The sequence below is a fragment of the Lycorma delicatula genome, chromosome 10 (assembly GCF_047948215.1).
Source record: "Lycorma delicatula isolate Av1 chromosome 10, ASM4794821v1, whole genome shotgun sequence".
Taxonomy (NCBI): Eukaryota; Metazoa; Arthropoda; class Insecta; order Hemiptera; family Fulgoridae; genus Lycorma; species Lycorma delicatula.
In genome coordinates, this window is record NC_134464.1 from 48,822,547 (window position 1) to 48,840,452 (window position 17,906).

Genomic DNA, 17,906 nt, shown 5'->3' on the forward strand with positions numbered 1-17,906 from the left:
GTCCAACTTTTAAGACTATTTGTATTGTTCTGTGCTATTGAAGACCTTCATAACAAAGTAATCATTTTTGAATCCCTAATAAATACAATTTTTCTATTCATTCATGTATTATAAATGGTTTAAACCATAACATGATTGCATAATTTCCATAAACTATATAACTGAAGAAATTGTAACTTAAAACTAGAGTGAGAAAAAATTTGTTAATATTCTCAAATTCGAAGTGAAAGATGCATACAAAAACCACTTCTACTTGTTCTGGCACAAATATTTTATACCAGTGTTATTTGATAGGGTTTCACATTTATTAGAAGTGTTTGCATTTGGAAGAGGATTTATTAAAATAAAAAAATCTGATGTGAACACCTCATACCTATCTTGTGCGCCTATAACATGTACACATTTTTTTCTGCTAAAATTATTTCATTTTAAAATGAGATACGACCTACAATTCTTTAGTGAAATGGACAGTTACACAATTGCAATGTGGTGGACACCACATTGCATCACGTTTTTTTGTGGTGTCCGTATCAGCATTTTATATTAGTTTATAAATTAATTTTGTTTCATCTCCCACAAGCAGTTATATGATGTAAGTGAGAATGTGTTGGATACATACTATGCACACGTCGGCTCGAATCCGACTTTCATATACATATATTTGTTTATTTATTTATTTTTTTAATTTAAATTAATTGATTTATTAATATTTATTAACCTCTGTTAAAATTTTTGAATTAAAATGAAAAGTACATAAAACTTCACTAATAACTTCTGATTTTTTTTATTGCTATTATTGAACTATTTATTGTAAAATTTTATATAATAAAAGGTTAATAGTTATTAATAAATCAATTTATTAAAAAAAAAAAAGGTTTAATAAAAGAAGGAAATGAAGTCGGATTTGAACGAATACGCCTTTTTTTGTGAGTTAAAAATATTTCATTAAATATAATTTTATTTGGTTATAACTCTGGAAGCAATGAAAATAAGTACCACGAATGATATACATTCGAAAAGCTCTCATTCAGGACTTATTACTGCAGTTAAGATAAAGTCCAAAATCCAAATTTTTGTGGTTTTCGGCTTTTTTGGAAACTTTTGGTCCAGTCGATTGCAATCAAAAGGGGAGGTGCACAACTAGATGTTACAACAGTCCTAAATCCAAAATTTCAGCATTCTATGGATAATCGTTTTTGAGTTATGCGACGAGATTCATACGTACGTACAGACGTCAAGTTGAAACCAGTCAAAATGGATTTAGAGATGGTCGAAATGGATATTTCCGTTGAAATCTGAAACTGAATTTTTTCGCGATCACAAATCTTCCTTTACTTTTTACAAAAAAAAAAAGTATAAAAGTAAAAAAAGAAATTGTTTCAAATAATACGCAATAAAATAATATTCTTAGAGTTTAACCCTTTTTATTCTTCTTCTAAGCCGTTTTGAATATGACAATAACTTTACTGAAAAAGAACTTACGACTATTTAAATTTATTTTTGATATTTTTCGTTAAACTAAAAAGAATGCAGTTATTCTAAAAATACTGAATTTTACGAAATTACACTAATATGATTAATGTCACAAAAAAATTGTAAATTTATTAGATCTACAAAGCCATCAGAGTGTTTGGAAGAATGAAGAAGGCCTGACGCTTCGAAATTTAAATTATTTTAAGCGGGTAAAAATAAATATTTTGCGGGATAAATTTTTTATTCTGAGGGTAGAATCCATTTCAAAAAAAATAAAATTACGACAATAACTCATTTTGCTTCATTTAAGCGATTGAAGAAGATGCAGGATACTTTTAAATTCAGGGTTTCCAAACGCTATAAAATCATTATTAATGCCTCCATCCGGCCAGCAGTACAATTTTTTTTTTTTTTTTAAGAAACAATGTTAATTTACAATTCAAGTTTTTTTGCCGCTTGTATGTATGCAGTATGTTGCTTCACATATATTTTGTTTTGAATCTCAATAGTTTGTTGAAAATGCTCATGAAATCTGGTATGTTAACATATTGCTGTACGTTTAATATCCAACATTTTTTGCTTATTTAAACTAGTAAAATATTTGTAAATACTTCAAGAATAAATATTAATTTACTCCTAAAAGTATTAGTTTTGTTAATTTTTAATAAAATTATTGTGTTTTACATTAAACAATTGAAAATTTTCCATTACTTTCATTAAAACGAAATATTATTAAGGTAAGAAGAATATTCAACCCTCAACCTACCAGTGCGGTATATACATGAATATTATGCTTGTTGAATCTATTTAACACCATTTAGTGATGCAATGAGTAAAGAATATATAAGAAGTATTGAATTTGTTTGTTGTAAAAATTAAAATTTTTTTTTATTAATTTAATAATAAATCAACCAGAATTTTAAAAACTATTTTTCTTTAAATAAAAGATCATAAGAGCTAAAAATTTAATTCTCAACCTTCATTATTGATTGATGGGTTATATTGTTCTATTCAAATTCCAGCCAATTTTACAACAGTTTTTTTCCAGGTGTCATTGATATTTTAATTTATCTTTTCTCATAAATAGGATAGGGATGTATGATCATAGCTACCTTGTTTTCATTGCGCATTCGCGAGTGTCCAAGCGCCTGCTCAGTGAGCATGAGCGAGGCCCAGACGATACGGTCTGCGTCAGGTGTGATGTCACATGCGGGGTGCCTCGTGACGTTCTATCCGCCTAGGTGCAGAGCAGTCTCTTCCCAAATCAGCTGATTTGGAAGTCGAGAGTTACACCGTTCAAGTCCTAGTAAAGCCAGTTATTTTTACATGGATTTGAATACTAGATCGTGGATTCCGGTGTTCTTTGGTGGTTGGGTTTCAATTAACCACACATCTCAGGAATGGTCGAACTGAGAATGTACAAGACTACACTCATACATATCATCCTCATTCATCCTCTGAAGAATTATCTAAACGGTAGTTACCGGAGGCTAAACAGGAAAAAAGAAAAAAAGAAAGGTGCAGAGCAGTTGTTGTCTGCAATATATCTAAACCTCATACCAGCCTTTATTATGGCTTTATCTTAGCGCGCAAAACTTTACCCGCACCATTCGGTCCGATCTAAATCTTATATCACCTAGGTCAGATCTTAGCACAGGTTTATACTCCACCCGATCTAAACTTCATATCTTATGTAGGTTAAATTTTAGCACAGATTTTACTCCCACACCACTCCGCCCGAATTAAATCTTATATTTTATACAAGTTTGATGCAAGCTCAGATTTTACTCCCACCAATACTACGTGTAGTAAAGAGATGATAGAAGTGACGTCAGAGGTATGAGTTAGATTTAATTATCGTATCTTATGTATGTCCGATATCAGCATAGAATTTACCGATCTAAATGTCATATTTTATTAGGTTCGGGTGGAAGCGCAGCTTCTATCCCACTATATCATCTGATTGAAATTTCGTATTATTATTATTTTTTTATTTTTTTTAACCGGGACTTCTGTTCTTGTACAAAAAGAACAGAAATTCGGTGAATTATTTTAACTTCATTGCTGTGTCTCTCTGTGTAGTAATTGGCGGCAAGAAGCTTGCATCCGGTGGTTATGTGGTCTATTGTCTCAAAAAACATTTTACATTTCCTACAAAGGTCAGAGATTACAATTTTGCCTTTTGTGATACATTTCCTGTAATTGGTATATACTTATTTACAGTATTTATCGGTTACATGACAAATTTTCCAGTTATTGATTTAAGAACTTTCTGTTAGTGCTGCACGTGTTAGTCGCACGACGGACTTTTTAATTGTGCCATGGATACAGTTCATGATCCTGAGTATTTCCAGAGATTGATTGAATGTTTTAGGTATAATTCCTGTAATTGATATTACTATGGGCAGTATTTTTACTTCATTTTGGTTCCAAACTCTCTTGATCTCTATTGCAAGTGGGGTGCGCTTTGTGATCTTCTCTGTATCTTTTGTTAGATTTTGTTGTCGCTGGGCATTGTTATCTATTAGTTATGTCGTTGCAGTAGCCTTATCGATAAATGCAATTTCCGGTCTATTAGCAATAACCGTTTTATCTGTAAGGATAAGCTTGTCGTAGTAGATTTTGTACGAGCTGTTTTCTATTACTGTGGCTGGATTATAATTGTATTACGGCGCGTCTATTACATCTAGTTGGTGAGTGTTGACTAGCACTCGGTGAATTATTTTGGCTACATTGTTGGATCTTTCTGTGTAGTCAGTGGCGGCAAGAAGGTTGCATCTGGCAGTCATGTCTCAGAAAACATTTTACATTTCCTAATAAGATCAGAGGCTACAATTTTTCCTTTTGTAATACATTTCCTGTAATTGAGTGTGTTGATGACCTGGTCTTTTGTAGACAACATGAAGCCCTCAGTTTCAGGAAAGAAAAAATCTCTTCGCAACCAATCGCAGCTGAGTCGTTTATCGAAGTGTGGCTGATGAAGGTGGTAGTAGTAGTATCTGCCATTCAGTTCTTTGCCAATCTTGTTTCTTCTGGTCTATTATGTAAGTCTCGTCTAAAGCATTTGGTGAAGATAGGTTGAAAGGAGTGTAGCATATTTATATTTGTCGGATGGCTGAGTGGAGAGGAGCGTTTTTCCTAGAAAGTTTTGCCTGTGTATATGTTCGTGCTTACTGTGAAGATTTTGAATGTCAACTATTTCACGTCCCCATATGTTCGCGCGATCGTCGTTTGTTGTACGTATGATTTTGTATGGATGGTATTTGTTATTTTTAGTGAGGAAGACTTGAAGTGCTAATATTAAATTATCTAAATAGATATTTTATAATAAAAAATTACAGTAATTTTTTTTGCGCGTAATTCAATCATTCTGCAAAATAATAAATGTTTATTCGAATATTATTTTTTACTAGCCATATAAAGTAATAATAACAATTGAAATAATTTTTGTTTTTTAATATAAAGTAAAAACTGATTTTGAATTACAATTATATTTAAAAAAAAAAAAAAAAAAAAAAAAAAAAAAAACATTTCTTTGTGTACGTCAGAATTTTCTCAGAAACGTTCTAGCTGCAAGAAATAAATCGTAATTAAACGGCTCCTTTAAGCAGATTAATGCAATAATAATCAAATGTAATAATAAAAATAATGACTTTGTAGCGCGAGTGCAATGGACTGTGTTATTCGCATTTATTTAACTAGAAACACGAGGACATTGGCCCAGTTTCCTTTTGTGTACAGCCGGTTCCGTCAAATCACAAACAAATTCGGATACAAAACTCTGATCACTTTCCAAACGGTACTAGTGTAAAACACGGCGGCCTTGTCAAGGAAAACTAAATTTTTTATGTAATATACATATGGTAACTTGTCTAAAGCAAAACATATCAATTATAAGATAAAAGCATACAAGTATTAAATTATACGAATTAATTAATGGGTTATTTCAACCGTGCTTTTTTTAAAGAGAAATGTTTAACCAAATATGTATCCATTAATAAAACATAAATAATAATAATAATAACAATAAGCAAAAAGAAAGAAATAATAATAAGCAAAAGAAACAAATATATGAACACGAAGCAACTCAACCAGATATCCAGATCATCACAGAAAATAACAGTCATTAATTCAAAATCGGTTTTTACTTTATGTTATAAAATAAAAATTATTTCAATTGTTATTATTATTTTACATGGCTAATAAAATATAATATTCGAATAAACATTCATTATTTGCAGAATGATTGAATTACACGTAAAAACTTGTCAGTTTTTAATATTAAAATATTTTTCAGTTAATTTAATATCAGTACTTCGGGTTCTCCTCATTAAAAATTACAAGCTTCATCCAAAATCATGCATACAACGATTGACGATCGCATGACGATATAGAGGACGTGAAGTTGTTGACATTTAGAATCTTCACAGTAAGCGAATACATACACTCAGCCAAAACTTCCTTGGAAAAATGCATCCTCTTCATTCAGCATCCGACGAATAGATATGTGCTAGACTCCACTCAACCTATTTTCACCAAATGCTTTAGACGAGACTTACACAATAGAAATAAGATTGGGCGAGGAAACAACTCCATGACAGGTACTACTTTGATAGTACGTTAAATGAGGTATAAAAAGCTGCATGGTAGTCTTTTAAGAGAATTTGCCAGAACTTTTTAAGAAAACATAAATCTGAAAATTACAAAGAAATAGTGGATGATTTTTTAAAATCATGGGATGTGACGTGTCACAGATGATTCACTTCTTGGACTCGAACTTTGATTTCTTCCCACCAATTCTAGGAGCAATCACTGATTATATTTGTGAATGGTTCCATTAGGATATTTCGGATATAGAAAAGCGGTATCAGGACAAGTGAGTTTGGAGCATGCTAGCTGACTATTTCTGGAACCTAAAGAGTGATGTTCATGATACAAAATATGGAAGAAATATATTACCTTTTTAGGTAATATTATATTACACTAAGAACACATTTTAAATATGTTATGTAAAATTAAAATAGCTGTCTCTAAAAATCCTTTCGTGATATACTAATTCTGAAACCATTTTTGAATTCAGCGCAAAAAAATGCTATTAGATTTACTAATTTTCCCTTCTGGGAAAAAAAATCAAATTTTGAATACCAGTGTAATTAATAATAACTTTTATCGATAAACTAATTGATTTTTTGCAATCTATTTTAGCGAATTTCTAGAATAAATATGTAATTTGTGTTTAAACTCTTTCTGTGAATGGTTACTATAAAATGTGTTTTATAAAGAATTTAAAAAAATAAATTTTATAAGTAATAATAAAATCAACATTTGCTTAAATTACTTTTTATATCGTTATGAACGTTTAGAAAGCAGCAAATATTTTACATAATTGTGAAAATTATTGTTGTCATATTTTCTGTTAATAGGAAGCATTTTCTATTACTGAATATGTATTTTGATTGGAATTCATAAAATTATCCGCCCAGCCATTACGACAATTGAGTCTTTTTAGAATTTTGCACACGTATTTATTTATTATAATTGTTATCTGGTTGTGTCTCTCATGTACTATTTATTATAAATAATTATTAATATTATATAATATTATATATATATATATATATATTAACTTTAATTTAATTAAATTTTAATTTCCTCTATTGGATAGGATTAAATATAATAAGACATATTTTACTTAAAAATATTATCTTTATTAATCTTTTGGGTTAACCAATCAATTATACATACTTATAAAATAAATTCACTACGTTTCACTTACTGTTCTCTAAGCTTCCTCAGGTGACACATCACACATAATTCATACACACATCATACAGAATTCTCTTGCGTACTGAGTTTAACTGATCTATCCATCATAGATACCAATAATATGTCCCCACCCTTATTGTAATAGATACCCCCTACTCACACATGACTCAACTTATCTTTAGATAAGTATATGTATCTCTTTATATAACCTATTACTCTATCCTGCGTATTTTTTTCCTGTTTAACCTCCGGGAATCACTTCAGATATTACTTCAGAAGATGAATGACGATGATATGTATGAGTGTAAATGAAGTGTAGTCTTGTACAATCTCTGGTCAACTATTTCTGAAATGTATGGTTAATTGAAACCCAGCCACCAAAAAGAACACCGATATCCACGATCTAGTATTCTAATCCGTATAAAAGGAACTAACTGCCTTTACTAGGATTTGAACTTTGGAACTCACGACTTTGAAATCAGCTGATTTGCGAATACGTGTTCACCACTAGACCAACCCAGTGGGTTAATATCCTGTGTATTGAAATCTTTACCATGCACATATTTTTCTAAAAAATTATAAATATTAAGCATTATTTTCCTTAAAACTAAAGTTATAATATAAATATATAATTTTTGTAATTTTTTAATTAACTTACATGTTGCTTAATCCAGCTATGTCGTTCTATTGTTGTCAGAGTTTGTATTTTGCTTGATGTATATCATTTTTAGAGTGGTCATTTTACGTATATTTTGTTAATTGTCTAATATTTTGGTGCTGTTGAAATGAAATGAGTATTTACGTTTTGTTTTTTGTTTTGTGAGCGCTGTCACTTCTTTTTTTTTGTATTTATGGGCTTCTATTCTTTTTTCAAGGTATGCACAACATTCCAGTCTTTACACGGAATGCTGAATACTACATTGGCGTGTTTACTTTATTCGTCGACGATTTCAATTTATAAAACAAATTATTCAGATTGTTGTAATTTTGATGGGCTATTGCGAGATCATTTTGTAGCAATTTTTTAATCTTTTCAGACAGATCTGCGACATACGATGTGGTATTGCAACATATTTCTCACTCTTATTATTTTTATTAGGATGGTTGGTTGATAATATTATTATAGTATTTAAAATTTTCAATTTTAAATAAGTTATGATATTATTATTTATTAATATATCTTTCCTTTTTTTCTATATATTCTGGTCTATCTTCGGGGTTTGTAAATTTTATTACTCTGTCTGCAAGATTCTTGACTATTGATTTTTTAATTTTTTATGTGATATTGGTTGTGTTGAAAATAAATTCAGGTATCTGCCTGAATATTTATCTTCTTTTCGAAATAAATTGTAAAATCCAGAATCCAACTTCCTTTATAAATTTTATATGTTCATTAAGTAAGTTAAATTCTTTTAATATTAATTAAATATCCTGTTCACGTGCACATACTAGAAAGTCATCTACGTATCTTCTACAGAATGAGACCTTAGTATTTAATTTTTCTAATATTATATTTTTTAAATATTCCATAGTTAATTTTGTTAAGAAGGCTGAGATTGATGACCCCATCGTTAGACCATCGCATTATTTATGTAATTTATTTTTAAATTTAAAATGCATAATATCTATACAAATATTTATACATTCTAAAAATTTTGATTTTTAATTTTAGTTATTTTTTCAATTTTACTCCATTTGCTTTCTACCGCTTCAATCATTAAATTCTTCGGGATGCTGATATATAATGAAATTATATCCAACGAAATTAATTTCTGGTGTGTGAGTATTATTTGCTTATTAATAAATGCGTGGAATTCCCATGAATCTTTGATGTTGTATTTATTTTTTCCGATTATTTGTTGTAATATTTTAACCAAAGATTTGGATGGCTTGTACGTCGGACTTTGTATGCAGTTTACTATACAGGATAATCATTTTTATGTAATTTTTATTAGACTGTAAGTTCTTGGCGGTATCACGTTATTGGTACTTATTAGTTTCATTTCTTCTTTTGTAATATACCCATATGCAGAAAATTTTTTGGCTGTTTTATTATTTTCTTGCTGTAATTTATTGGTCTGTATGTGGTTTTATTAGTTAACATATTTTCCGTTTTTGTTGAATAACCTTTATTATCCATTATAACAGTTTTATTAATTTTATCAGCATTAAGTATTACGGTTTTATCACTATTACTCTGTATGAATTTTTTTGTTTTTGATGCATTTATGACAATAATTTTTATTATATTTTCCGCTTCCGCATTTATTATGTTGTTACTGTATATTCTCACTTTTATTTTATTGTTATATGCTTAGTATTACTCTATACACAGAAATTGTTAAAACAATATGGACATATAGTTCCAACTACGGGGCTCGGTAAATAAGACAAGAGTTGAAATCATAAACAGGTTTCAGAATAAACTATCAAGGTGTTTAGCTGAGGCGCTGTGGTTTGCTAAAACAGTGAATTCTACGAATACTTGGTTCTACGGTACTTCAAGGAACTAATACTATGTTTCAGTTTGAAATATGAATTTGACTAAAATACCACGTTAAGCACTTGGCGTAAACTTTCTAAACAATGTTGAGGATGTTAGAAGACTTAACCGGCTACACGTTCTGGATCTTAATAACTCTATAGTGTAATTACACTCGCTAAGTGTTGTACATTAATCAATCTTTCAATCCCTTTTTTTGGTTTATTTTTTTCTTTTTTAACTGTTTCATCAATCTGTTATTTTTATGATTCTTGTTGTTAGTTTTCTACTTACTACTGAGAGGTTCTTTAAATCTTGTCTACATTTTACGTTTTACCATCAGAATTTCTAGGTATAGCGCTAGTGTGTAATTTTTGAAAAGTTTCAATGGGAAATTCCTTTTTATTGTGAATATGTATGATATAATTTACTTACGGTTCCTACAAGAGTGTAACTCAATGTAAAAAATAATCTTAAACAAAAAAATTCTCTTGAAAGGCGAATTTTTACGAAAAAGAGTTTTTGGGAAATTTTATGATAACTAAACCACTTGTAAAGAATAAAATAGTAATACAATAAAATCTCCACTCAATCCAAAGTTTACTGGATTATATAAAAATGTTAAAATATTTAAATTTTCGTATATATTTTTTTTACTTTTGCTTTCCCTAAAATAGCTTTGTGTAAGTATAATTAATGAAATGAGCATTGATTTGCGAATATATATATATATATATATATTATAAACTCCAGTCAAGAAAAAAAACATTTGACACGTAAATCCGTTGATTACTTTACCATCGGAATTAACAACATTATAAGACATTCCATGATCATAACCATATCATGATCATGATATGGTTATCTGTCTTGTGGCAGATCCCTTACATCATGACCATTTCCAGTTAAAATTCTCTTTCATTGATAACACTTATTTTCTCTTAGATCACCTATAACTTTAAATTTTTTCTAGCGTGGTTTTATTGCACTTTCTAATAATTATTCTTGCACGTTTTTAATTATCCTTCTTTCAAAATATGTTTCATACAATTATTTTTCCTATTCTGAATTTTTCTGATTAAATATCTATTATTGTTTGTTCTTCTAATTTCATCTTCATTTTTCATTTGTCTATCCGTACAATCTTATAAAATCTGCTCTGTGTCCGTTTTTAGAATGTCGCAGTCATTGTTCTTCCCGTTTTCTTAGAGTGGAGGTTTTATATCTATACAAATATATTCTTCAAACATAACAATTTATAAGATTTTTTCTTATGATTATTTCATCTTACTTCCTAATTTTTTCTTTTTTTTTTTTATTAAAATCTTCTTTGTATTAGTTTTAATTTTATTATCATCATCATGAATCTTTTTTTACTTTTTATATCATTAAATTGAACCGAGCGTATATGAATTTTATGTTGATTCCAAGAAATTAACATTTAAATTATAAATTACCTTACACTTAGTCAAATGTTATTTATTTAGTATTGTAGTTTTCAGTAGAATAACTATATAATTTGAATTTTAAGAAATCTGAAGGAAATTTCAATATCACAAATGAAACAAAGAAAATAAATACGTTTCTTAGAAAAAGAGGAAAATTGGGAAAAAAATCATTTTTCCCAGTTTTCCTATTTTCTTCACATTTGGGCAAATGTATTTTTCCAAAATTTGAAGAAGTATAAAGAAATATGAATAAAGAATTACACTCACATTAAAAATGATTAAAATTATAATTTTACCGTAAATTTAATTTAAATGTATTTTAAAAACGATCGCGTAAATAAATACAGAAACCCTGAGTGCATTTTCCTGTTTAGTAATATTGTTATTTATTTTACCTTTGACAAATTATCTAGAATTGTGGTAAAGCCTATTGATTTTAAAACAACGTTTAAAAAAATTACTTCACAACAAATCTAGATTACACTTGTTCTAAACAAAAATATTTGCGCAGTTATAATTTTGTAGGAAATAATATTTGAATAATTTGCTTAAACGGCATTTTTCTCTTAGATAAAACTTAGGAATAATTTTAATAAATACATTATTTAACTACGAAGAAAAAATCTAAGGTAAGTAAATTAGTGAGTAATATATTTATATTTATTATTATTTTTTTTAATTTACTTTACATTAACGGAAGCAAAACATTTATGTATAAATTATTTTATATATTTTCGAATATTATGGTCGTTGTAAAAAGAGATATAATTTTTATACTGTTAATTTTTATTTAAAATTAGGTTAAAACTAGCGTGTTTTTGACTAACTGTTTCTATCATAACCTATTAGATATTATAAGACCCTTATAATCTCCAGGAAAGATGTGTTTATTTTTCTATAGATTTTAATCATCAAGTTACCCACGATAAATTTCATTTAAGTTTTAATAAACAGCATATTTCTGAAGTATAATTAATTGTTCTTATTGTAATGTAATATATATATTACATATTATATTATAATTGCATCAGTTCTCATTGTAAGAATGGAAAACATGCTTTGTACGTGTAACTCCTTCGTTTTCATACGGTAAGTGTTAGTAATAAAATCAAAATTTTTCAACATGTATTTGTTTTTAATTGGGTTATTATAAATAAATTTTATTAAATAAAATTTTCTAGAAGTTTTGATAATAATTTTTACGCATTTTTATTTATTTAACAAAGTTTTTTTATTACAAATTTTAAACAAACTTCAGACAACAAATATGTATGTTTCTCTTCGGATATTATGAAAACTATTAGAGATATGGTTCTTGAACTTGTTTTATTCAATTTGGAAGGTCAAGAAACCATATGAAACATCAACTTCAGCCTTAATTTGGGTCCGTAGAATGCCAGAATGGTTTTATTTCATTCTTTGCCCAGAAATCAGAGCGAATTTTTTCGCTAGCCGTAATTACTAACGGATGTAACCCGTTACCAGACCCATTTATATAAATTTTTTTTTTCATTATTTTCTCTAGTAGAATTAGATCAGAAATATATATATATATATAGATATATATATATATATAGTCTATTGATCCAAATTCAACGAAGATTTTCTTAAACGAATATCTTGTTGAGGCAAATATATTTTGTAATTTATTATACTTTTGATTTTCTTCTGGTAAAAAAAACAAACGTCCAGCTTGTAACTGAGGTAGAACCTTGTTTTGAACAACAGTTCCTTTTAATATACAAAAAAACACATAAGTAATTATTTTTAAAAATACTTCTTTTTATTTTATTTTATAATACTTTATATTAAAAAAAAATTATATTAATGGTTAAGAAACAATGCGTATTTTTCGTAACCCTAATAAAGGCTAGTATGTAGGCGTATTTCATTTTAAAATCTTTAAGAAGATCATCTGCCTTTTAAAAAAATCATTTAAAAATTTTTCAAAAATATTTATATTTTTTTGTTTTATGTTAATATAATGAAACAATTAAACGTATAAACGGCTAGAATTAAATAAAATAAAATTATAATAATATGGATATCGTTACGAGTTTTTGTTTTAAATCAATATAAAATGTTTGTGTATGCAAATTGTTTCTTTTTAGCTTCTTATTTTAAATGTTTTCAATATTTAATTTTACATGTAAAAAATACAAATCTGGACATTGCAAAAGATAAGTAGTTTTTACAAGACAATTTCAGAAATAATAATACTTTAAAATATTTCATATTTAAGATATATATATATATATATATATATATATAAAATGTAACAAATATAAATATATAAATCAGAGTGAGTCAAAAGTATAGAAACCCGTTAACAACTTTAAAACCGTTCCAGATAGAATGCTGTAACTGTAAGGATAAGGTATCGGTCAACTATTATAACTTTTGTCCAGAAATAAAATTTCAAATATTTCTTGGGTAAAGGTTTTGGGTTATAACTCAAATATTTCAAAATTGTAACACCCTTTTTATGACAATAATTTTAAAGGTTTCTTAACACTAGGCAAATGGTATAAATAAAAAGTTATTATGATGTCTGCACCCAAAATGGCGGCGGGATAAATTTTGGATTCTGAAAAAATAACATCGATAACTTTTGGAACCGTTATCCCAAATAAATAAATTTATAATAATTTGATTTTATAAATATTATCGAATAAATTTATTTAAAAAAAAAATTGTTTATTAAGGTTTCTTATTTACTTAAATTTTATTTTAATAAATGTTTGAAATCTCCTTGTCCTGTTTAACAGTGTGCTAGTCGGTTGTAAAAGGATGATACTACATTATTCAATGATTCACTATTGTTATTTTGTGCTGAATCTCAATTCCTTTTCGTAAGTCATCAATATCTTGAGGCTTATTATCAAAAACAATACTTTTTAAGCAGCCCCGTAGGGATTAATCCAATGGAAACAAGTTGGATGTCTCGGTGCCATTCTATTTTACACAATTCAAACTAAAATTTATAAATTAAAAAAAAATTTGATAATCTAAAGAAAATTAGTTTTTCAGCAATTACTAAAAAAAAACTAAGTTAGTTACAGACTTCGTTTGGGTTTTAAAATATTCATTACAGCAGGCCAAAGATAACCAGCATGCACGAGCACTCTCATTAAATTATGAGACGAGTTTTAAGGAAAAATAAGTTGTCACTTTCTCAAGGACTGACCTCAATGGCACTCAAATCAAGAAAACTAATTAAGATAAGGAATTCGTTTGGGTCTTGAAACATTAACCACGTCAAATCCCATCAAATGAGCTCACACCGTCTTTGATCAATTAATTCTTAAAAAGTTTTAAGGAACGTTAATTTCTCAGTATTTAAATTAAATTAACCAATAAGGAAATACGTATATAAGCTCAGTGAATGGTCTAATGGACTAAGAAATGGTGTAGTATATGTACTGTTGAGTAGCACGAGCCCCCTATCAATCACTAAAAGATTTTGTGGAAAAAAATTAGTGTATTTATAATATATATTCCCACCTTACCTTCTTATTTTTAATAAAAATAATTTTTACTGTTTTCTGTTTCAGTACTATTACCCGCAAATATAAATACAAATAAAATGGAACATTTTTAAGAGGATCATTTTTTCAAAAATAATTATGAAGAATATTGAAAATACAATCAAAATTCTATCAATAAAACAAGCAAATCAGATTATTTATTGATTTATTTTGCGAAGTTGCTGTAATATCATTTAATCAAACCCGTGATAAATAGGTTTTTTACATTTCTTTCATGATTAGTAAGAAGTAAATAAGGAAAAATAAAACATTATTACTTCTGTTTATGCGTATATTATTTAAATTAAAAATAATCTTTCATTTACTTAATAATAATATAAAAATTCTGCACCAGTCATCACCTAGATATTATAAATTGAAGTGAAAAATCGTTAGGTGTGTCTCCTTTCGTAAAAATTGCCTAAACGTTAAGGATTTAATAAGGAATTACTTTTTAAACTGATTATAATAAAATCACATTAACAATTTTTTTTTTTATTTATATATTTTTTTTTTAAATATTTTTATTGTAATATATATGGTGATAGTCAAAGTAGGTTTGTTTTATTATAAAATTTGCTGTAGGTATAAATACTGTTGTTTTAAAATAAGTGAAAATAATATATATATATATATATATATTAACTTAATATTTATTTTATTAAACTTAATATGGAAGGCATTAAACAAAAATTACCAAAAAATAATCTACCGATGGAGAATTTATTATTCAATGTACAAAATGATATAGATATGCCTAAAAAACCTATGCAAACACCAAGTTACGGTGAAATTAATGTAAATAAATCAGATAATGTATACATTGGTCCGAGTATAATATTGCACGGAAATATTGTAATAAATGAATCAGATGATGAAAGTTTAAAAAATATAAATATTAAAGATTTTTTAAAAGGTTCGACATCAAAGTTTAACGATGTGACAATACATGATTTTAAAAAAAATATAATTTTTTTTGAAAATACAAAATTAATTATCGTTTTATTATTAATTTTTTTTATAATTTTCATTTCATACTTACGTCCAGAAAGTTATATAGATAAAAATATTTATGCTGTTAAACGTAAGAATTATCGAAGGCGATCAGATTGGGATAAATTAATAACATGTAATAATCCATTAACGAACGATATTAATACTGTAACAACTATAAAATTGATACATCCTGAAAGCTTAATATTTTTATGCACACAGATGAACGGTATAAACTGTAAAAGAGAATTTTATTATGAATTAGACAATAATAAATTATTAGGTTACAAAGATTTATATTATCATTATATTATAGGATCAAACCGTGTAATCTATGAAGGAAGAAAATATAACTGTTCAGATGATAAAGAATTTATAAAAGAAAACGATCAAAAAACATTAATTATAGGTATAGAATTGTGTACAAATATACGTCATGTTGATTTCATAAAAGAAAATGTTTTTACCTTATTTGATTCAATACAAATAATATTATCAAAGCTAAAATATTCTAATATATTGTCAAGTAATTACACAATTAATATGTGGGAATATTGTAAAAAATCATTAATTCATGACTACTTCAAAAAATATTCAAACGAACGAATAACATATTATAATATAAATGATGAACCGTTAGGAAAAAGGAAAATAAATTATATGGGAGAATTATTTCGTAGAAAAAACTTTTCGTATAACTATCTATCAGGTGAGTTTGCTTATCAATCATGTTGTGATAATCGTCTAAGTGAATTTAATCAATATTTCGGATTAAAATTGTTTAACGAAGTATATAATAAATATTTATTATCAGATCTGATTACAAAAAAACGTTCGATTGGTACATCTATATTTAGTAAATATGCACTTGTTACAAAAATATGTAATGGTGATTTATTATATCCCCAATCATTGGAAATGATTAATAATCCAAAGCTTGGTAAGCTTAAACAACGGGATCGTACACAAGATTATATTTTGCAATGGCTAAATTTTACAAGTGAAAACATTGAAAGAAAATCGTACATGAATCAATTCTGTAAAAATATTTATAGTAACATAACAAAATTAATGGATCATTAAAATTAATAAAATCATGAAAAAATAAATAAGTTGTTACAAATCCTCATAGAATTCATGTGAAATTCTATGTACAAAAATATACATACATTTAAACAGTACAGTATGAAAACATAAGCATAACACTATATAGATCATTCGGCGAAAAACATTACGCAGTATTTAAAACATTGTATATATAAAAAAAAAGAAAGCGCATACATTTTGATAGATATGATGAGTCAAAATGTCAAATTATTTGAAAACAAAGAAAAAAAATTATTATTAAACGTATTTTGTATGAATTTAATTATATCATTGATTTAAGGTAATTCAATTATTTTGTTTTATTTATGTAACATTTGTTTTGCGTTGTAATGAATTCTTCATATGTACATGATTGATTTATTATTATTTTTTATTGTTCATTAAATACTGATAGAATTGAATGTAAAAGAAATGAATTATTTCATTTTAAACATTCTACCACAAAAGAAAAATTTATACTATTAATTAGCGAATACTTTTCGGCTGTAGAAAAGGCTACGTGAAGGTAAAACTTAAGAAATACTCGTTACTATAAAATATCTGTCCACTCAAACATTTTATATTATTTATTTTATAGATATACCTAATTTTTCTATTAATATGTTGAAAAAAGTAATCTTTCTATGAATATTATGTAGAAAATGATTCAGACTCATTCAATTTTGTTTAATCGTATTCGATTCCTTATGTAAAAAGAAAATTATAATATTTTGTAACTCTTTCAATTTAGTTCATTATATGGATATCAAGATATTGATTCTTAAATTTTATTATATGCAAAAAACCTTTTCTACACTGTGTTTTACAGCGGTCAAAATTCATACGATTAGTTTCATCAAGATTACTTAATTTCTGTATTATTTTAATTTCTATAAAAATGGGAAATAATTACAAAGAGTATTTCACATACGGGTATTCGGTTAGCCAATGAAAACTGAATGAAGATTGGCAGTCCGTTTGGAGTTTACAGAAGTCTATATTTACAGTGGTTTTTTCCAGATTGTTTTCCGGAAAGTAAAGAAAAATTTGTTAACTTCCTACTTAAAACTGTTCAATTTAATAATTTTTTTTTTAAATTACATCAAAACGCATCGATTTGACGTTTGTTGA

The 17,906-nt window shown here is 27.1% G+C and overlaps 1 long non-coding RNA gene across 1 annotated transcript in view; it reads left to right on the plus strand.

Moving 5' to 3' along the window:
- LOC142331174 (uncharacterized) overlaps positions 1-15,212 on the plus strand; it is a 45,564-nt gene extending 30,352 nt beyond the window's left edge. Inside the window, exon 3 of the long non-coding RNA XR_012757912.1 lies at positions 14,724-15,212. This is a non-coding gene — a long non-coding RNA (uncharacterized LOC142331174). The remainder of the gene's footprint in view (positions 1-14,723) is intronic.
- Positions 15,213-17,906: the final 2,694 nt, after the last annotated feature.